The following is a 22,567-nucleotide window of genomic DNA, read 5'->3' as shown; positions in this document are numbered from 1 at the left end:
GTCAGAAACACAAGGATGACTAGGCCAACCCACCTCAGCCACGTGAAGTCACTTATCTGTTCTTGGAAAGGTATCTGAGGTCTTCCATGGGCTCACAGGAGCAGGTCTCTTCTGGTTCCTGTTGGGACTTATAAGATACAGGTTTTGTTCTAGACAGATGAACCCAATTAGTAACTCCCTATAGCTTGACAGCAGTTGGGGTACTTAGTAACACTTGATATGGTCCCTTCCATTTTGGTTGTATCTGGTCCTCAGGGGACCCTTCCTTCCAAGTTTTTAGTAGGACAGAGTGCCCTGACTGGATGGAGACTGCGACCTTTCCTTTGTGGGCGTGGGCAGCGCTTCGTTTCCGTATTCTTGGAGGACCTTTAGAACTTGGCTCAAGCTAACAGTGTGGGAGACCCGTTTGTGAGTTTCCTCATCAAGAGATCTGAAGTCAAAAAGGGCCTCCCAGTGGTCCTTCCCTGGCAGTGCCGTGGTGAAGTTAGTGGTTAGGCTGTTACTGCTGAGGGCCTGGGTTCAATCCCTGGTCTGGGAACTAAGATCCCACAAGCTGTGCGGCATGACCGGAAACAAAAGGCGGGGGGCTTCTCACAGGTCTCAAATGGGCTAAGTTTTAAAATTCTCTTTGAGGCCATCCTGGTCCAGAGAAGGGCTACAGGCAGGACAGAGATCCAGGTTTCTGAAGTCTCTTGGCATAGCTTAGCAAGTGTTTTGTTTTTGTTTTTGTTTTTTGCAAGCATTCTCTTTAGAGCATGATTTGCTTTTTCTACTTTGCCTAAGGATTGGGGCCTCCAGGAAGAGTGGAGGTGGTAGTGAATACCTAGAGCTGAGGAAGGCTGTTGGGTCACCTTGGCAGTGAAAGAAGGTCCATTATCACTGTAAGCTTTGGGGTAACCCGAATCTCGGAATTAATTAATTTCTTTAAGCAGAAATTTGGATACTCCTATTGCCTTTTCAGTCCTAGTAGGGAGAGCTTCTATCAACCCTGTAAAGGTGTCTATGAATGCTAATAGGTGTTTCCATCCCCTATGTGGGAACATTTGGGTCAAGTCCATTTGCCAATCTTCCCCTGGATAGGTTCTCCAATGTTGTATGGGCCAAGTTAGGGGTGGAGGTATGGGGTGGCTTCCTAGGGCATGGCGGGCACAAAGCTTGCAAGCCCTGGTGACATTTTTAACAGTTTGGGATGGTCCCTTTCCCAGGAACACCTGAGTAACTAGTTTGAATAGGGAGTCCGCCCTAAGTGGAAGGACTCGCGGAAGTGCTTAGTTATTTTGCATTGCTTGGCCCCGGGAATGAGAAGCTTGTTATCTTTTGTCAGCCACCCTGAGAGGTCTCTTTCCAGTCTCCTATGTTTAGCCCACTCAAGTTCTTCAGGTGTATAAGATGGCGCTGTTGGGGAGGGGGTGCTGTCAGGCCTGAGAGCTGCAGCTTGTAGGACCGGCTGTTCTTGGGCGTCAGTCTTAGCGGGCTTTTTGGCCAGGGTGTTTCCCCCTTGTAAGGGAGGTGTTGCCCCTTCGGTGACACCTGCAACCTCATTTGGAAGCTGGAACGCTTCTAGGAGTTCTAGAATTTCTGCCTGTTGTTTTATAGTGGATCCTTTGACTGTTAGTAACCCCCTTTCTTTCCATATGGCAGCCTGGGCAGGTAGCACTAAGAATCCATACTTGGAATCAGTATGTATATTGATTATTTTTTTTTAAATAAATTTATTTATTATTTATTTTTGGCTGAGTTGGGTCTTTGTTGCTGCGCGCGGGCTTTCTCTAGTTGCGGCCAGTGGGGGCTACTCTTCGTTGTGGTGCACGGGCTTCTCACTGCGGTGACTTCTCTTGTTGCGGAGCACGGGCTCTAGGCACGCGGGCTTCAGTAGTTGTGGCTCGCAGGCTCAGTAGTTGTGGCGCACGGACTTAGTTGCTCCACAGCATGTGGGATCTTCCCGGACAAGGGCTCGAACCTGTGTCCCCTGCATTGGCAGGCGGATTCTTAACCACTGCGCCACCAGGGAAGCCCTGTATATTGATTCTTAATCCCTTTCCTAGCTGGAGTGCTCTGGTCAAGGCGATCAACTCAGCCTTTTGGGTGGAAGTGTGAGAGGGTAGGGCTCCAGATTCAACAGTTGTCCACAGGCTGACTATGGCATAACCTGCCGGCCTTACCCCTTCATGTATAAAGCTGCCTCCATCGGTATACCATTGTTTTTATTTTTTAATTAACTAATTCATAAAGTGATTATTATTTAATTATTTAATTTGTATTTTATATTGGAGTATAGTTGATTTACAATGTTGTGTTAATTTCAGGTATACAGCATAGTGATTCAGTTATACATATATCTATTCTTTTTCAAATTCTTTTCCCATTTAGGTTATTACAGAGTATTGAGTAGAGTTTTCAGTGCTATACAGTAGGTCCTTGTTTGTTTGTTTTTTTTAATTTTAAATATAGTAGTGTGTATATGTCAATCCCAAACTCCCAATTTATCCCTCCCCCGCACCTTTCCCCTTTGGTAACTATAAGTTTGTTTTCTGTGAGTCTGTTTCTGTTTTGTAAATAAGTTCATTTGAATCTTATTTTTTTAAGATTCTGCATATAAGCGATATCATATGATATTTGTCTTTCCCTGTCTGACTTACTTCACTAAGTATGATAATCTCCAGGTCCATCCATGTTGCTGCGAATGGCATTATTTCATCCTTTTTAATGGCTGAGTAATACTGCATTGTATATATGTATCACATCTTATTTATCCTTTCAACTGTTGATGGATATTTTGGTAGTTTCCATGTCTTGGCTATTGTAAACAGTGCTGCAATGAACATTGGGATGCATGTATCCCTTCGGACCATGGTTTTCCCCGTATTTTTAGTTTTATAAGGAACCTCCATACTGTTCTCCGTAGTGACTGACCAATTTACATTCCCACCAACAGTGTAGGAGGGTTCCCTTTTCTCCACACCCTCTCCAGCATTTATTGTTTGTAGGCTTTTTGATGATGGCCATTCGGATTGGTGTGAGGTGATACCTCATTGTAGGTTTTTCTTTAAATTTATATATTATTTATTTTTGGTTGCACTGGGTCTTTGTTGCTGTGCACAGGCTTTCTCTAGTTGCGATGAGCAGGGGCTACTCTTCATTGTGGAGCACGGACTCTAGGGCTCAGTAGTTGTGGCTTGTGGGCTCTAGAGCGCAGGCTCAGTAGTTGTGACGCACAGGCTTAGTTGCTCCAAGGCACGTGGGATATTCCCCGACCAGGGCTCGAACCCGTGTCGCCTGTATTGGCAGGCGGTTCTTAACCACTGCGCCACCAGGGAAGCCCTCATTGTAGTTCTGATTTGTATTTCTCTAATAATTAGTGATGTTGAGCATCATTTCATGTGCCTCTTGGCTATCTGTATGTCTTCTTTGAAGAAATGTCTATATAGGTCTTCTGCCTATTTTTTTTTTTCTGCTTATTTTTTGATTGGGTTGTTTTGGTTTTGGTTTTGGTTTTTTTTTGGCTGCACCTGGTGGCATGAGGAACTTCCCCAACCAGGGATTGAACCCATGCACTCTGCAGTGGAAGCACAGAGTCATAACCACTGGACCAGGGAAGCATGTTTGTCTTTTTGATATTGAGTTATATGAGCTGTTTCTAAATTTTGAGATTAATCCCTTGTCAGTCGCATCATTTGCAAATGTTTTCTCCAATTCTGTGGGTTGTCTTTTCGTTTAGTTTATGGTTTCCTTTGCTGTGCAAAAGCTTTTGAGTTTAATTGGGTCCCATTTGTTTGTTTTTATTTACATTACTGTAGGAGATGGATTGAAAGTTTAGTTTTGAGTTTATTTTTGTGTATGGTGTTAAAGAATGTTCTAATTTCATTCTTTTACATGTAGCTGCACCATTTATTGGAGAAACTGTCGTTTCTCCATTGTATAGTCTTGCTTCCTTTATCATAGATTAATTGACCATAGGTGCGTGGGTTATTTCTGGGATTTCTATTCTGTTCCATTGATCTATATTTCTGTTCTTGTGTCTGTATCGTATTGTTTTTATGACTGTAGCTTTGTAGTATAGTCTGAAGTCAGGGAGCCTGATTCCTCCAGCTCTGTTTTTCTTTCTCAAGATTGCTTTGGCTATTTGTCTGTCAGCTATATAGAGGAGAAAGGGTTTTTCTAAGTTCGGGAGACCTAACACAGGAGTGGTCCCTAATTTTGGTTTTAGAGCTAGTAACGCCTGTTGGCAATTTTCATCCCAGTTGAGGGGTTTGTGGTCACCTCCTTTTAGGGCCTTAAAAAGAGGCTTTTCTATGAGCCTGAATCCAGGTAGTATCCAGATCCTGCAAAATCCTGCCATCCCCAGAAAGGCCCTCAGTTGCCTCTTAGTCAGGGTGGGGGGTGGTTGGAGGGTTACAGTGGTTTCCTTTTGGTCTTGGGCGAAGGCCCTCGTCCCATGGGTGAGCACATTTCCCAGGTACTTAACCTGTTGGGTGGAAATCTGGGCCTTGTGAGGAGAGACTCAATATCCTCGTTCCCCTAGGAAATTGAGGACCTGAGTGGTGTCTTTATCTGAATCTTCCCTAGTGGGACTGGAAATTAGGAGGTTGTCCACATTCTGTAGGAGAGACCCATTAACCAACTGTAATTCTCTTAATTCCTTTGCTAATGCGTTTCTGAACAGGTGGGGGCTATCCCTGGAGCCTTGGGGCAGCACAGTCCAAGTTAGCTGGGAAGTGTTACATGTGTCTGGATCTGTCCACTCAAAGGCAAAGAAATATTGGGAATCTGGGTGCAGGGGAATGCAAAAGAAGGCATCTTTCAGGTCTAGCACTGTAAGCTAGTTTGCATTTTCTGGAACTTGGGCAGTACGGTGTATGGATTAGGAACTATTGAGTGAACTGGGACCACTGCCTCGTTAACTGCCCTCAGGTCTTGAACAAACTTGTATTCTCCACTTTGCTTTTTTATGGGCAGAATGGGGGGATTACACAGAGATTGGCAGGATCATAACAGCCCATATTTTAAGAACTTGGTCATTAAGCCTGGATACCTCACTGGGCCTTGGGCCTCAAGGGATACTGTTTTTTCCATGGGTCATCAGCATTGGGTTTCAATGAAACCTGAACTAGGGGCACATTATTAGCTCTGCCAGGAACCTGTGTCCCAGACAGAGGGGTTTACTGGAGAAAAAATATGGGGTGGAGAGGAGACCTCCTCTGATGGTGACTGAGGCAGGCTCCCATGGCAAAGAACAGTCGTTTCTCCTGATGGGTGCCTTCTCTGAGGGGTCTCCAAACTGAACTATTGTCTGGAATTTAGTGAGCAACTCCCTTCCCAACAAGGGGATGGGGCACTCAGGCATGAGCAGGAACTGGTGTGCAAAGGTAAAATTTCCTAGTAAGCAGCTGAGCAGGGGGCGGTGTGAATCACTTGGCTTTGGGCCGTCCATCGATCCCTGTTAATATACAGGTTTGGGAGGACAAGGGTCCAGGGAAATCAGTCATCACAGAGTAGGTGGATCTAATAAAAAAAATACCTTTCCCACCTGCCATGTCAAGAGTTACCCGAGGCTCCTCCGGGGAAATGACCAGGTGACCTTTGGGAGGCAGGGAGACTCCTGGGCCCTGTCAGTCTTCAGTCCTCTTGGCCAGCATCAGTTTAGGAGCCCCGAGTCCCCTTCGGGACTGGGGGCAGCCTTGCTTCCAGTGGCCCTGTGGTTTGCATGTCAGGCAGGGTCCTGGTGGATTTTTCGCATACAGGGGGCATTCGTCCTTCCAGTGGCCCTCCTGGCTGCATTTAAAACAGGTCCTGGGCTTCCCTGGTGGTGCAGTGGTTGAGAATCTGCCTGCCAATGCAGGGGACACGAGCCCTGGTCTGGGAAGATCCCACATGCCACGGAGCAACTAGGCCCATGAGCCACAACTACTGAGCCTGCGCGTCTGGAGCCTGTGCTCCGCAACAAAAGAGGCCGCGACAGTGAGAGGCCCGCGCACCGCGATGAAGAGTGGCCCCCGCTTGCCGCAACTAGAGAAAGCCCTCGCACAGAAACGAAGACCCAACACAGCCAAAAATAAATAAATAAATAAATAAATTTATTAAAAAAACAAAAAACAGGTCCGTTCCCGACAGGGAGGGGCTCTGATCCAGACTTTCTAGATCCTGCCCCTGCCATGGGCTTTCACAAGGGAGAGGGGGAGGATGACCACAAGGTGGTGCGGGGGCTAAGGCTGCCACCAAGAGTTGTGCCTTTCGTTGTTGTCCTGAATCCTCCTTGCCTCCTCAACCCTATCTCTATTGTTAAATACTCCAAAGGCCAAGTCCATGAGCTGATTCATGGGAGTTTGGTGTCCCATGGCTGCCTTCTGTAATTTTCTCCTGTCTGGGGCAGATTGAATGATAAAATGGGTATTTACTGGGACTTGCCCTTCAGGGGTGTTGGGATTAATATTGGTATACTTTCTTTTTTTTTTTATCAATATCTTTTTTGATTGAACGGTAGTTGATTTACAGTGTTGTGTTAATTTCTGCTGTACAGCAGAGTGATTCACTTATACATATATATACATTCTTTTTTAAAATATTGTTTTCCATTATGGCTTATCATAGGATATTGAATATAGTTCTCTGTGCTATACAGTAGGACCTTGCTGTTTATCCATTCTATATATAAAAGCTTACATCTGCTAATTCTAACCTCCCACTCCGTCCTTCCCCCAACCCCCTCCCCCTTGGCAACCACCAGTCTGTTCTCTATGTCCATGATTCTGTTTCTGTTTCATAGATAGGTTCATTTGTATCATATTTTATTTATTTTTAAATATTTTATTAAAGTTTATTTGATTTCATAATTTTGCTTAGTGAAAATCAATTTTAAGATTATTTTTAATTTATTTTTTAATTGAAGTATAGGTGATTTACAATGTTGTGTTAATTCTGCTGTACAGCGAAGTCATTAAGTTATACATATATATACACATTCTTTTTTTATATTCTTTTCCATTATGGATTATCCCAGGAGATTTTATACAGGTCCCTGTGCTATACAGTAGGACCTTGTTGTTTATCCATTATAAATGTAATAGTTTGCATCTACTAACCCCAAACTCCCAGTCCATCCCTTTCCATCCCCCGCCCCTTGGCAACCACAACTCTGATCTCTATGTCTGTGAGTCTGTTTCTCTTTTATAGATAGGTTCATTTGTGCCATATTTTAGATTCGACATATAAGTGATATCATATGGTATTTGTCTTTCTCTTTCTGACTTACTTAGTATGATAATCTCTATTTGTGTCCATGTTGCTGCCCATGGCATTATTTCATTCCTTTTTACGGCTGAGTAGTATTCCGTTGTGTATATGTTCCACATCTTCTTTATCCATTCATCTGTTGATGGGCATTTAGGTTGTTTCCATGTCTTGGCTATTGTGAATAGTGCTGCTATGAACATAGGGGTGCTTGTATCCTTTTGAATTCTAGTTTTGTCTGGATGTATACCCAGGAGTGGGATTGCTGGATCATATGGTAATTCTATTTTTAGTTTTCTTAGGAACCTCTGTACTGTTTTCCATAGGAGCTGCACCAACTTACATTCCCACCAACAGTGTAGGAGGGTGCCCTTTTCTCCACACCCTCTCCAGCATTTGTTATTTGTAGACTTTTTAATGATGGCCATTCTGACCAGTGTGAGGTGGTAACTCATTGTAGTTTTGATTCACATTTCTCTAATAATTAGTGATGTTGAGCATCTTTTCATGTGCCTATTGGCCACCTGTATTTTGTCTTTGGAGAAATATCTATTTAGGTCTTCTGCTCATTTTTTTAAAATTAATTTATTTTATTAATTTATTTTTTATTTTTGGCTGTGTTGGGTCTTTGTTGCTGCACGCAGGCTTTCTCTAGTTGTGGCGAGTGGGGGCTACTCTTTGTTGCAGTGTGTGGGCTTCTCATTGCGGTGGCTTCTCTTGTTGCAGAGCACGGGCTCTAGGCATGTGGGCTCAGTAGTTGTGGCACGCAGGCTCAGTAGTTGTGGTTCACAGGCTCTAGAGCGCAGGCTCAGTAGTTGTGGCACACGGGCTTAGTTGCTCCGCGGCATGTGGGATCTTCCCAGACCAGAGCTCGAACCCGTGTCCCCTGCATTGGCAGGTGGATTCTTAATCATTGCACCACCAGGGAAGCCCGTTCTTCTGCTCATTTTTTTTTTAATGGTAATATTTGTTTAATATTCTTTTTTCACAATATTCTATTTTTCACAGACTGCGCTTATGATAGTAAACTAAAAAGGGGGAATAATTAATCATGATTCCTTTTTTTTTTTAAATTAATTAATTTATTTATCCTTGGCTGTGTTGGGTCTTCGTTTCTGTGCGAGGGCTTTTTCTAGTTGCGGCAAGCGGGGCCACTCTTCATCGCGGTGCACGGGCCTTTCACTGTCATGGCCTCTCTTGCTGCCAGGCACAGGCTCCAGCCACGCAGGCTCAGTAGTTGTGGCTCATGGGCCTAGTTGCTCCGCGGCATGTGGGATCTTCCCAGACCAGGGCTCGAACCCGTGTCCCCTGAATTGGCAGGCAGATTCTCACCCACTGCGCCACCAGGGAAGCCCTTCTGCTCATTTTTTGATTGGGTTGTTTGTTTTTTGTTTTGTTGTTGTTGTTGAGTTGTATGAGCTGCTGATATATTTTGGAAATTAAGCCCTTGTTGGTCATATCATTTGCAAATATTTTCTCCCATTCCATAGGTTGTCTTTTCGTTTTATTTATGGCTTCCTTTGCTGTGCAAAAGCTTGTAAGTTTGATTAGGTCCCATTTGTTTTTATTTTTATTGCCTTGGGAGACTGACCTAAGAGAACATTGGTACGATTTATGTCAGAGAATGTTTTGCCTCTGCTCTCTTCTTGGAGTTTTGTGGTCCATGTCTTATGTCTAAGTCTTTAAGCCACTTTGAGTTTATTTTTGTGCATGGTATGAGAGTGTGTTCTAACTTCATTGATTTACATGTGGCTGTCCGACTTTCCCAGCACCACCAGCTGAAGAGACTCTTTTCCACTGTATATTCTTGCCTCCTTTGTTGAAGATTAATTGATCGTGGGTGTGTGGGTTTATTTCTGGGCTCTCTATTCTGTTCCATTGATCTGTATGTCTGTTTTTGTACCAATACCACACTGTTGGGGCTTCCCTGGTGGCGCAGTGGTTAAGAATCCGCCTGCCAATGCAGGAGACACTGGTTGGAGCCCTGGTCTGGGAAGATCCCTTGTGTCGGAGAGCAACTAAGCCCATGTGCCACGACTACTGAGCTTGCACTCTAGAGCCCGCGAGCCACAACTACAGAGCCCGTGTGCCACAACTACTGAAACCTGCACGCCTAGAGCCTGTGCTCCCAACAAGAGAAGCCACCACAATGAGAAACCTGCGCACCACAACGAAGAGTAGCCCCTGCTCGTCACAACCAGAGAAAAGCCCGCATGCAGCAACAAAGACCCAACACAGCCAAAAAATAATAAATAAATAAATAAATAAAAATAATAAAATAAATTTAAAAAACACGCACTGTTTTGATTACTGTAGTTTTGTAGTATTGTCTGAAGTCTGGGAGAGTTATGCCTCCTGCTTTGGTTTTTTTTCCTCAGGATTGCTGTGGCAATTCTGGGTCTTTTATGGTTCCATGTAAATTTTTGGATTATTTGTTCTAGTTCTGTGAAAAATGTCATGGGTAATTTGATAGGGATCACATTCAATCTGTAGATTGCTTTGGTTAGTATTGCCATTTAACAATATTAAATCTTCCAATCCAAGACCATGGGATATCTTTTCATTTCTTTGAATCCTCCTTAATTTCCTTTATTAATGTTTTATAGTTCTCAGCGTATAAGTCTTTCATCTCCTGGGTCAGATTATTCCTAGGTTTGTTGGGGGTTTTTTTGATGCTATTTTATTTTTATTTTTTATTGGAGTATAGTTGCTTTACACTGCTGTGTCAGTTTATGCTGTACAGCAAAGTGAATCAGCCATACGTATACATATATCCCCTTTTTTGGATTTCCTTGCCATTTAGGTCACCACAGAGCACTGAGTACAGTTCCTTGTGCTATACAGTAGGTTCTCATTAGTTATCTACTTTATACATAGTAGTGTATATATGTCAATCCCAATCTCCCAATTCATCCCACCACCACCCCCGCCCCCTTGGTATCCATACATTTACATCCAGATGTAGAGACGTCTGTCTCTATTTCTGCTTTGCAAATAAGATCATCTATACCATTTTTCTAGATTCCACATATATGCATTAATATACGATATTTGTTTTTCTCTTTCTGACTTAGTTCACTCTATGACAGTCTCTAGGTCCATCCATGTCTCTGCAAATGACACAATTTCATTTCTTTTTATGGCTGAGTAATATTCCATTGTATATATGTACCATGTCTTCTTTATCCATTCCTCTGTTAATGGACATTTAGGTTGTTTCCACGTCCTGGGTATTGTAAATAGTGCTGCAGTGAACATTGGGGTGCATGTGTCTTTTTGAATTATGGTTTTCTCAGGGTGTATGCCCAGGAGTGGGATTGCTGGGTCACATGGTAGTTCTATTTTTAGTTTTTTAAGGAACCTCCATACTGTTCTCCATTGTGGCTGTATCAATTTACATTCCCACCAACAGTGTAAGAGGGTTCCCTCTTCTCCACACCCTCTCCAGCATTTATTGTTTGTAGATTTCTCGATAATGGCCATTCTGACCAGTGTGAGGTGATACCTCATTGAAGTTTTGATTTGCATTTCTCTAATAATTAGTGATGTTGAGCATCTTTTCATGTGTTTGTTAGCCATCTGTATGTCTTCTTTGGAGAATGTCTGTTTAGGTATTCCGCCCATTTTTTGATTGGGTTATTTGATACTGAGGTGCATGAGCTGTTTGTATGTTTTGGAGATTAATCCTTTGTCAGTTGCTTTGTTTGCAAATATTTTCTCCCATTCTGAGGGTTGTCTTTTTGTCTTGCTTATGGTTTCCTTTGCTGTGCAAAAGCTTTTAAGTTTAATTAGGTCCCATTTGTTTATTTTTGTTTTTATTTCCATTATTGTAGGAGGTGGGTCAAAAAAGATCTTGCTGTGATTTATGTCAAAGAGTGTTCTGCCTATATTCTCCTCTAAGAGTTTTATAGTATCTGGCCTTATATTTAGGTCTTTAATCCATTTTGAGTTTATTTTTGTGTATGGTGTTAAGGAGTGTTCTAATTTCATTGTTTTACATGTAGCTGTCCATGGTGAAATTTTAAAAGATACAGTTTTTTTACATTCCCTGTCTGATATTTCATTGTTAGTGTAAAGAAATGCAACCAGGGCTTCCTTGGTGGTGCAGTGGTTAAGAATCCACCTGCCAATGCAGGGGACATGGGTTCGAGCCCTGGTCCGGGATGATCCCACATGCCATGGAGCAACTAAGCCCGCGAGCCACAACTACTGAGCCCACATACCACAACTACTGAAGCCCGCGTGCCTAGAGCCCGTGCGCCACAACAAGAGAAGCCACCGCAATGAGAAGCCTGCGTACCGCAACTGAGAGTAGCCCCCGCTCGCCGCAACTAGAGAAAGCCCGTGCCCAGCAACGGAGACCCAACACAGCCAAAAATAAATAAATAAATAAAATAAATTTATAAATAATAAATTTTAAAAAAATTAAAAAAAAAAGAAATGCAACCAATTTCTGAATGTTAATCTTGTATCCTGCTAATTTGCTGAATTCATTTATTAGATCTAGTAGTTTTAGTTTGGAATTCTAGGATTTTCTATATATAGTATCATGTTATCTGCATCTAGTGACAATTTTACCTCTTCCTTTCCAATTTGATTACCTTTTATTTCTTTTTCTTGTCTGATTGCTGTGGCTAGGGCTTCCAATACTATGTTGAATAGAAGTGGTGAGAGTGGGCATCCTTGTCTTTTTTTAAATATTTATTTATTTATTTGGTGGCACCAGGTCTTAGTTGCAGCTCACAGGCTCCTTAGTTGCAGCACATGGGCTCCTTAGTTGCAGCAGGTGGGCTCCTTAGACATGGCTTGCCAGCTCCTTAGTTGCAGCTCACCAGCTCCTTAGTTGTGGCATTCAAACTCTCTTAGTTGTGGCATGCATGTGAGATCTAGTTCCCTGACTAGGGATCAAACCTGGGCCCCCTGCATTGGGAGTGCAGAGTCTTAACCACTGCGCCGCCAGGGAAGTCCTGGACATCCTTGTCTTGTTCCAGATTTTAGCGGGAAGGCTTTCAGCTTTTCACCATTGACTATTATTTTGGCTGTGGGTTTGTCAGAAATGGCTTTTATTATGTTGAGATGTGTCCCTTCTATACCCACTTTGGTAAGAGTTTTTATCATGAATGAATGTTGAATTTTGTCAGATGCTTTTTCTGCGTCTATTGAGATGATCATGTGGTTTTTTACTTGTCTGTTGTTAATGTGGTATATTACATTGATTGATTTGTGTATGTTGAACTATCCTTGTAAACTTGGGATGAATCCCACCTGGTCGTGGTGTATGATCTTTTTTATGTGTTGTTGGATTCGGTTTGCTAATATTTTGTTGAGAACTTTTGCATCTTTAGTCATCAAAGATATTGGCCTGTAATTTTCTTTTTTGGTGGTGTCTTTGTCTGGTTTTGGTATCAGGGTGATAGTGGCTTCATAGAATGTCTTTGGGAGTGTTCCCTCATCTTCAATCTTTTGGAAGAGTTTGAGAAGAATCAGTATAAGTTCTTTGTATGTTTGGTAGAATTCACCTGTGAAGCCATCTGGTCCTGGACTTTTGTTTGTAGGGAGTTTTTTTTTTTTTTTTTAACTACAGATTCTATTTCACTTCTAGTGATCGGTCTGTTCAAATTATCTATTTATTCTTGATTCAGTTTTGGTTGGCTGTATGTTTCTAGAAAGTTGTCAATTTCTTCTAGGTCGTCAAATTTGTTGGCATATAAAATTGTTCATAGTATTCTCTTATGGATTTTTTCTTTTTTTAATTTTTTTAAATTTATTTATGGTTGTGTTGGGTCTTCGTTTCTGTGTGAGGGCTTTCTCTAGTTGTGGCAAGCAGGGGCCACTCTTCATCGTGGTGCACGGGCCTTCTCACTATCGTGGCCTTTCTCGTTGCGGAGCACAGGCTCCAGACGCGCAGGCTCAGTAATTATGGCTCACCGGCCCAGTTGCTCCGCGGCATGTGGGATCTTCCCAGACCAGGGCTCGAACCTGTGTCCCCTGCATTGGCAGGCAGACTCTCAACTACTACGCCACCAGGGAAGCCCTGGATTTTTTTTTAAGGTAAGTTTTTTTGCTTGTCTTTATGGAAGTGAGGTTAGTTCTTTTTAATGTTTTATTTATTTTATTTTATTTTTGGCTGCGTTGCTGTGCATGGGCTTTCTTCTAGTTGTGGTGAGCGGGGGCTGCTCTTTGTTGTGGTGTGCAGGCTTCTCATTGCAGTGGCTTCTCTTGTTGCGGAGCACGGGCTGTAGGCACACGGGCTTCAGTAATTGTGGCACGCAGGCTCAGTAGTTGTGGTGCACGGGCTTAGTTGCTCTGTGGCATGTGGGATCTTTCCAGACCGGGGCAAAACCCATGTCCCCTGCATTGGCAGACAGGTTCTTAACCACTGCACCACCAGGGAAGCCCCTCTGTTACGGTTTTTTGTATTTCTGTGGTATCAGTTGAGGTTTCTCCTTTTTTGTTTCTTATTTTGTTTATTTGGGTTCTCTCTCTTTTCTTATTCATGAGCCTGGCCAGAGGTTTGTCAATTTTGTTTACCCTTTCAAAGAACCAGCTCTTGGTTTTATTGATTTTTTTTCTACTATTTTTCAATCTCTGTTTTATTTATTTCCTCCCTTATCTTTATTATTTCCTTCCTTCTGCTGACTTTAGGTTTTGTTTGTTCTTCTTTTTCTAATTCTTTTAGGTGATAGGTTAGGTTGTTTATTTGACATTTTTCTTGTTTTTTGGATTTTTTTTGAGGAAGGCCTGTATCACTATGAACTTCCCTCTAAGAACTGCTTTTGCTGCATTGCATAGATTTTGTATGGTTGTGGGGTTTTTTTAAGATTTTTTTTTAAATGTGGACCATATTTAAAGTCTTTATTGAATTTGTTACAGTATTGCTTCTTCTTATTTTTATGTTTTGGTTTTTTGGCCGTGAGGCATATGGGATCTTAGCTCCTCAACCAGGGGTCGAACCTGCACCCCTTGCATTGGAAGGCAAAGTCTTAACCACTGGACCACCAGGGAAGTCGCTGTATGGTTGTGTTTTCATTGTCATTTGTCTCAAGGTATTTTTAAATTTCCTTTTTGATTTCCTCGTTGACCCATTGGTTTGTAGTAGCACGTTGTTTAGTCTACATGTAATCATTTTTTTCTCATTTCTTTTCCTGTGGTTGATTTCTAGTTTCATGCCTTTGTGATCAGGGAAAATGCTTGAAATAATTTCTATACTTTTAAATTTGTTGAGGTTAATATTATGCCCTAGTATGTGGTCAATCCTAGAGAATGTTCCATGTGCACTTGAAAAGAATGTGTATTCTGTTTTTGTTTTTGGTCTTTTTTTGGATGTAATGTCCTGAAAATATCAATTAATTCTAACTATTCTATTGTATTATTTAGGATCTCTGTTGCCTTTTGATTTTCTGTCTAGAAGATCTGTCCATTAATGAGAGTAGGATGTTAAAGTCTCCTACTATTATTGTATTCCCATTGATTTCTCCTTTTATGTGTTAGTATTTGTTTTATGTGTTTGGGTGTTCCTATATTAGGTGCATATATGTTGACGAGAGTAAAATCCTCTTCTTGTATTGATCCTTTTTTCATTATATAGTGTCCTTCTTTATCTTTCTTTATAACCTTTGCTTTAAAGTCTGTTTTGTCTGATATGAGTATTGCAACTCCCGCTTTCTTGTCATTTCCATTTGCATGAAATATCTTTTTCCATCCCCTCACTTTCAGTCTATGTGTGTCCTTTGCCCTAAGGTGGGTCTCTTTTAGGCAGCATATTGTAGGCTCTTGTTTTTTTATCCAGTCTGACACTCTATGTCTTTTGATTGGAGCATTCAGTCCATTGACCTTTAAGGTAATTATTGACACCTATGTATTTATTGCCATTTTAAACCTTGTTTTCCAGTTGATTCTGTTTCTGGGTTGTTCCTTTCTTTTTCTTTTTGTGGTTTGATGATTTCCTTTTATTCTATGCTTGTGTTCTCTTCTTTTTGGTTTTTGTGAATCTATTGTATTTTTTTTTTATTGTATGTTTTTGATTTGTGGTTTCCCTGTTTTTCAGGTATGTTAGTCCCTTCCTATATCTGCTTGCTTTAGACCGATAGTCATATAGGCTCAAACACATTAAAAAAAAATCTGCATTTTCTTACTCTCCTTCCCCAAATTTTATGATTTAGATGTCCTTTTTTACATCTTCATGTTTATCCTTTTGTTGTTCCTTGTGTTTATCATCACTTTCACAAATAGGTTTTTTTTTTCTTTTTGATCTACGTACTGGCTAATTTAAGTGATTTATTTTCCAGTTGTGATTTCCTTCTTCGTATATCTTCCTGCTTCTTTTCTATTTAGAGAAGACCTTTCTATATTTCTTTTAGGAAAGGTTTAGTATTGCTGTATTCTTTTACTTTTTGCTTTTCTGAGAAATTCTTTATTTCTCCTCCTATTCTAAATGATAATCTTGCTGGGTAGAATATTCCAGGTTCCAGATTTTTCCCTTTCAAGACTTTGAATATATTTTGCCACTCCCTTCTGTCCTGCAGTGTTTCTGTAGAGAAATCAGCTGATAGCCTTATGGGGGTTCCCTTGTAATTAACTCTTTGTTTTTCTCTTGCTGCCTTTAGAATCCTCTCTTTAACTTTTGCCATTTTTATTATCATATGTCTTGGAGTAGGTCTGTTTGGGTTCATCTTGTTTGGGACCCTCTGTTCTTCCTGTATCTAGATATCTGTGTCCTTCTTTAGGTTTGGGAAGTTTTCAGCCATAACTTCTTCAAATACATTTTCAATCCCCTTTTCTCTCTCTTCTCCTTCTGGAATCCCTATCATGCATAGATTGGTATGCTTTATATTATCCCATAGGTCTCTTATATTGCTTTCATTTTTTTCATTTGGCTTTCTGTCTGCTGTTTTGATTAGGTAATTTCCATTATTCTATCTTCCAGGTCATTTATTCTTTCTTCTTCATTATTCATTCTGCTATTCATTGCCTTTAACTCAGCTTTCTCCGAGTTAAAGGCAGATGAATTTTCTAATTTTTCTTGGTTCCTCCATATAGTTTCTAGTCCCTTTTTACAGTAATCTGCATTTCTATCGATAGCCTTTCTTAATTCCTTCAGTATTTTCATTACCTCCTTTTTGAACTTGGTGTCTATTAGACTAAAGAGGTCTGTTTCATTGTTTGTTCCTTCAGGGGAATTCTCTTGGTCTTTTAACTGGGGGTGGTTCCTTTGCTTCTTCATTTTGCTTAAATTTCTCTTACTCTGTGAGTTTAGGAGAAACAATTATCTACTGTAGTCTTGGAGGGCTATTTTATGCAGGAGCATCCCTGTGTAGAATGTGTGGGTTTAATATCTTTTTGGCCCGAGGGCTGTTGTTGGTTTGGATGCCTGCCGTCTCTTTCCTCAGTATGTGCTTGCCGTTATCCCCTTAGTAGTGGGTGTGCAGGTGCGTGGCCTGAACACACTCCAGGAAGGCAGGGGCAGCAGTTGGTGCCCGGTCCCTGGACCCTTGGCAGCAGGAGCAGTCTGCACCTGCCTCTGGAGTTCGAGATGGCAGTGAAAGCTTACACCCACCCCTGGAGCACGTGTAGGTGGTGTTCTGCTGCCTGAGAGCGCACACGGAGAAAGAAGCACCTATGGCAGTCCTGCCCCTCTTCTTGTGCACCCCCCCAACAATAGCACCTTCCCTCTCTGGTGGGCCCAGGCTTCTTCCCATACTCCCTCAGTTGTGGTGACCACACCCTAGCCCCCTCAGGCTGTCTCTGCACAGCCAACCCCAGCCCTGTCCCCGGGGTCTGACCTTTGAAGTCTGAGCCTCAGCACGCAGCCCCTGACCAGCCCAATGCAAGCGTCTGAGGCTGGGGAATGGACTTCCCAGTGTGTGGAAAGCTTTCCTCTTTCACAGCTCCCTCCCAGGGATGCAGAACCTGTCCCAATTCCTTCCTTTCTCTCTTTTTTTTCTTTTGCCCTACCCAGTTACATAGAGATTTTCTTGCCCTTAGGTCTTCTGCCAGCGTTTAGTACATATTCTGTGAGAATCGTTCCACATGTAGATGTATTTTTGATGTATTTGTGGGAGAAGGTGAGCTCCACATCCTACTCCTCCACCATCTTGATCCAATCTTTTGTCATATTTTAGATTCCATGTATAAGTGTTATCATATGGTATTTGTCTTTCTCTTTCTGACCTATGTCACTTAGTATGATAATCTCTAGTTACATCCATGTTGCTGCAAATGGCATTATTTCATTCTTTTTTATGGCTGAGTAGTATTCCATTGTGTATATGTACCACATCTTCTTTATCCATTCATCTGTTGATGGACATTTAGGTTGTTTCCATGTCTTGGCTATTGTGAATAGTGCTGCTATGAACACAGGCATGTATGTATCTTTTTGAATTATAGTTTTATCTGGATATATGCCCAGAAGTGGGATTGCTGGATCATACGGTAATTCTATTTTTAGGGGTTTTTTTTGCCCCCTGCAGTGAAATCGGGGTGTCCTAATCACTGGACCACCAGGGAAATCCATATTTTTAGTTTTCTGAGGAACCTCCATACTGTTTTCCACAGTGGCTGTACCAACTTACATTCCCAACAACAGTGTAGGAGGATTCCCTTTTCTCCACACCTTCTCCAGCATTTGTTATTTGTAGACTTTTAAAATTTATTTATTTATTTATTTGGCTGCGTCAGGTCTCGGTTGTGGCATGCAGGATCTTTAGCTGCAGCAGGCAAACTCCCAGTTGTGGCATGTGGGATCTAGTTCCCCGACCAGGAATCAAACCTGCATCCCCTGCACTGGAAGGCACATTCTTAACCACTGGACCATCAGGGAAGTCCCCTGTAGACTTTTTTTTAAAATTAATTAATCATTTATTTATTTATTTTTGGTGTGTTGGGTCTTCATTGCTATGCGCAGGCTTTCTCTATTCTTCATTGCGGTGTGCGCACTTCTCATTGTGGTGGCCTCTCCTGTTGCGGAGCATGGGCTCCAGGCACGCGGACCTCAGTCGTGGTGGTGCGTGGGCTCAATAGTAGTGGCTCGTTGGCTCTAGAGCGCAGGCTCAGTACTTGTGGCACATGGGCTTAGTTGCTCCGCAGCATGTGGGATCTTCCGAGACCAGGGCTCGAACCCCTGTCCCCTGCATTGGCAGGTGGATTCTTAACCACTGCCCCACCAGGGAAGTCCCCCCTGTATACTTTTCAGTGATGGCCATTCTGACCGGTGTGAGGTGGTACCTCGTAGTTTTGATTTGCATTTCTCTAATAACTAGTGATGTTTAGCATCTTTTCATGTGCCTATTGGCCACCTGTATTTCGTCTTTGGAGAAATGTCTATTTAGGTCTTCTGCCCATTTTTTGATTGGGTTGTTTGTTTTTGTTGTTGTTGTTGTTGAGTTGTATGAGCTGCTGATATATTTTGGAAATTAAGCCCTTGTTGTTCACATCATTTGCAAATATTTTCTCCGATTCCATAGGTTGTTTTTTCTTTCTTTTTTTTTTTTTTGCTGTTTGTTTTGTTTTGTTGGTTTCCTTTGCTGTGGAAAAGCTTGTAAGTTTGACTAGGTCCCATTAGTTTATTTTTGTTTTTATTTCTATTGCTTTGGGAGACTGACCTAGGAAAACATTGGTACGATTTATGTCAGAGAATGTTTTGCCTGTGTTCTCTTCTAGGAGTTTTATGGTGTCATGTCTTATGTTTAAGTCTTTAAGTCATTTTGAATTAATTTTTGTGTATAGTATGAGGGTGTGTTCTAACTTCATTGATTTACATGCAGCTGTCCAACTTTCCCAGCACCACTTGCTGAAGAGACTGTCTTTTTCCCATTGTATATTCTTGCCTCCTTTGTTGAAGAGTAATTGACTGTAGGTGTATGGGTTTATCTCTGGGCTCTCTGTTCTGTTCCATTGATCCACATGTCTGTTTTTGTGCCAGTACCACATTGTTTTGATTACTGTACCTTTATACTATTATCTGAAGTCTGGGAGAGTTATGCCTCCTGCTTTTTGTTTTTTTTTTTCTTCAGGATTGCTGTGGCAATTCTGGGTCTTTTATGGTTCCATATAGATTTTTGGATTATTTGTTCTAGTTTTGTGAAAAATGTCATGGGTAATTTGATAGGGATCACATTCAATCTGTAGATTGCTTTGGGTAGTATGGCCATTTAACAATATTAAATCTTCCAATTCAAGAGCATGGCTTATCTTTCCATTTCTTTGAATCGTCTTTAATTTCCTTTATTAATGTTTTATAGTTCTCAGTGTATAAGTCTTTCACTTCCTTGGTCAGGTTTATTCCTAGGTATTTTATTTTGGGGGGCACAATTTTAAAAGGTATTGTTTTTGTACATTCCCTTTTTTTTTTAACATCTTTATTGTAGTATAATTGCTTTACAATGTTGTGTTAGTTTCTGCTGTATAACAAAGTGAATCAGCTATACGCATACGTATATCCCCATATCCCCTCCCTTTTGCATCTCCCTCCCACCCTCCTTATCCCACCCCTCTAGGTGGTTGCAAAGCACCGAGCTGATCTCCCTGTGCTATGCAGCTGCTTCCCACTAGCTATCTATTTTACATTTGGTAGTGTATATATGTCAATGTTACTCTCTCACTTCATCTCAGCTTACCCTTCCCTCTTACCGTGTCCTCAAGTCCATTCTCTACATCTGTGTCTTATTCCTGTCCTGCCCTTAGGTTCTTCAGAACCTTTTTTTTTTTAGATTCAATATATATGTATTAGCGTACGGTGTTTGTTTTTCTCTTTCTGACTTACTTCACTCTGTATGACAGACTCTAGGTCCATCCACCTCACTACAAATAACTCAATTTCATTTCTTTTTATGGCTGAGTAATATTCCATTGTATATATGTGCCGCATCTTCTTTATCCATTCATCTGTCGATGGACACTTAGGCTGCTTCCATGTCCTGGCTATTGTAAATAGTGCTGCAATGAACATTGTGGTACATGACTCTTTTTGAATTATGGTTTTCTCAGGGTGTATGCCCAGTAGTGGGATTGCTGGGTCATATGGTAGTTCTATTTTTAGTTTTTTAAGGAACCTCCATACTGTTCTCCATAGTAGCTGTATCAATTTACATTCCCACGAACAATGCAAGAGGGTTCCCTTTTCTCCACACCCTCTCCAGCATTTATTGTTTGTAGATTTCTCGATGATGGCCATTCTGACTGGTGTGAGGTGATACCTCATTGTAGTTTTAATTTGCATTTCTCTAATGATTAGTGATGTTGAGCATCCTTTCATGTGTTTGTTGGCAATCTGTATATCTTCTCTGGAGAAATGTCTATTTCGGTCTTCTGCCCATTTTTGGATTGGGTTGTTTGTTTTTATGATATTGAACTGCATGAGCTGCTTGTATGTTTTAGAGATTAATCCTTTGTCAGTTGCTTCGTTTGCAAATATTTTCTCCCATTCTGAGGGTTGTCTTTTTGTCTCATTTATGGTTTCCTTTGCTGTGCACAAGCTTTTAAGTTTCATTAGGTCCCATTTGTTTATTTTTGTTTTAATTTCCATTTCTTTAGGAGGTGAGTCAAAAAGGATCTTGCTGTGATTTATGTCATAGAGTGTTCTGCCTATGTTTTCCTCTAAGAGTTTTATACTGTCTGGCCTTACATTTAGGTCTTTAATCCATTTTGAGTTTATTTTTGTGTATGGTGTTAAAAAGTGTTCCTATTTCATTCTTTTACATGTAGCTGTCCAGTTTTCCCCGCACCACTTATTGAAGAGGCTGTCTTTTCTCTCTTACCTCCTTTATCAAAGATAAGGTGACCATATGTGCGTGGGTTTATGTCTGGGCTTTCTGTCCTGTTCCATTGATCTGTATTTCCGTTTTTGTGCCAGTACCATACTGTCTTGGTTACTGTAGCTTTGTAGTATAGTCTGAAGTCTGGGAGCCTGATTCCTCCAGCTCTGCTTTTCTTTCTCAAGATTGATTTGGCTATTTGGGGTCTCTTGTATTTCCATACAAATTGTGCAATTTTTTGTTCTAGTTCTGTGAAAAATGCCAGTGGTAGTTTGATAGGGATTGCATTGAATCTGTAGATTGCATTGGGTAGTATAGTCATTTTCACAATGTTGATTCTTCCAATCCAAGAGCATGGTATATCTCTCCATCTGTTTGTATCATCTTTAATTTCTTTCATCAGTGTCTTATATATTTCTGCATACAGGTCTTTTGGCTCCTTAGGTAGGTTTATTCCTAGGTATTTTATTCTTTTTGTTGCCGTGGTAAATGGGAGTGTTTCCTTAATTTCTCTTAAAAATATGGAACGCTTCACAAATTTACATGTCATCCTTGCACAGGGGCCATGCTAATCTTCTCTGTATCGTTCCAATTTTAGTATATGTGCTGCCAAAGCAAGCACTACATTCCCTTTCTAGTGTTTCATTGTTGGTGTAAAGAAATGCAACTGATTTCTGAATGTTAATCTTGTATCCTTGTTGAATTCGTTTATAAGTTCTCATAGTTTTTGTGTGGAGTCTCTAAAGTTTTCTATATGTACTATCATATCATCTGCATGTAATGCCAATTTTATCTCTTCCTTTCCAATTGGGTACATTTATTTCTTTTTTTGTCTGATTGCTGTGGCTAGGACTTCCAATACTATGTTGAATAGAAGTGGTGAGAGTGGGCATCCTTGTCTTGTTCCAGATTTTAGCAGGAAGGCTATCGGCTTTGCACCATTTAATATTATATTGGCTGTGGGTTTGTCATAAATAACTTTTATTATATTGAGATTTGTTCCCTTTATACACACTATGGTAAGAGTTTTTATCATGAATGGATGTTGAATTTTGTCAAATGCTCTATCTGCATCTATTGAGATCATCATGTGGTTTTTGTCTTTGTTTGTTTATGTGGTGTATTACATTGATTTGCGTATGTTGAAGCATCCTTGTGAACTTGGGATGAACCCATGTGGTCGTGGTGTATGATCTTTTTTATGTGTTGTTGGATTCGGTTTGCTAATGTTTTGTTGAGAATTTTTGGGGTCCCATAGCTGCCTTCTGTAATTTTCTCCTAATGTCTGGGGCAGATTGAGTGATAAAATGGGTATTTACTAGGACTTGTGCTTCAGGGGTGTCGGGATTAATATTGGTATACTTTCTAAAGGCCTCCACCAAACTGCCCTGGAAGAGGGCCAGATTTTCATCTTTTCCCTGTGTTACTTCCTGTGTTGTTCTTCGTCATAACTAACAGTCTTAACAACACACCTTTTCATCCCTCTATGAAGCAAGTTATCATGTGGTTCCTGTGTTCAAGCCCTCTACCTCCCTGTTGGTAGTCTCAGCGGGAATCTTGGTCAGGGATTGCATCCCCTCCGTAAG

The 22,567-nt window shown here is 41.2% G+C and overlaps 1 long non-coding RNA gene and 1 other non-coding gene across 5 annotated transcripts in view; one reads left to right on the top strand and one right to left on the bottom strand.

Annotated features, from left to right (window-relative positions):
• The window catches only part of LOC103008515 (uncharacterized), a 73,568-nt gene that overhangs the window by 36,485 nt on the left and 14,516 nt on the right, over positions 1–22,567 (top strand). The gene's annotated exons all lie outside the window — the stretch shown is intronic.
• LOC114236806 (U6 spliceosomal RNA) lies at positions 21,497–21,603 on the bottom strand. Its single transcript, XR_003622663.1, has one exon. It is a non-coding gene; the product is annotated as a U6 spliceosomal RNA (small nuclear RNA).

The sequence above is a fragment of the Balaenoptera acutorostrata genome, chromosome 10 (assembly GCF_949987535.1).
Source record: "Balaenoptera acutorostrata chromosome 10, mBalAcu1.1, whole genome shotgun sequence".
Taxonomy (NCBI): domain Eukaryota; kingdom Metazoa; phylum Chordata; class Mammalia; order Artiodactyla; family Balaenopteridae; genus Balaenoptera; species Balaenoptera acutorostrata.
This window is presented reverse-complemented; position numbering and strand designations above follow the sequence as displayed.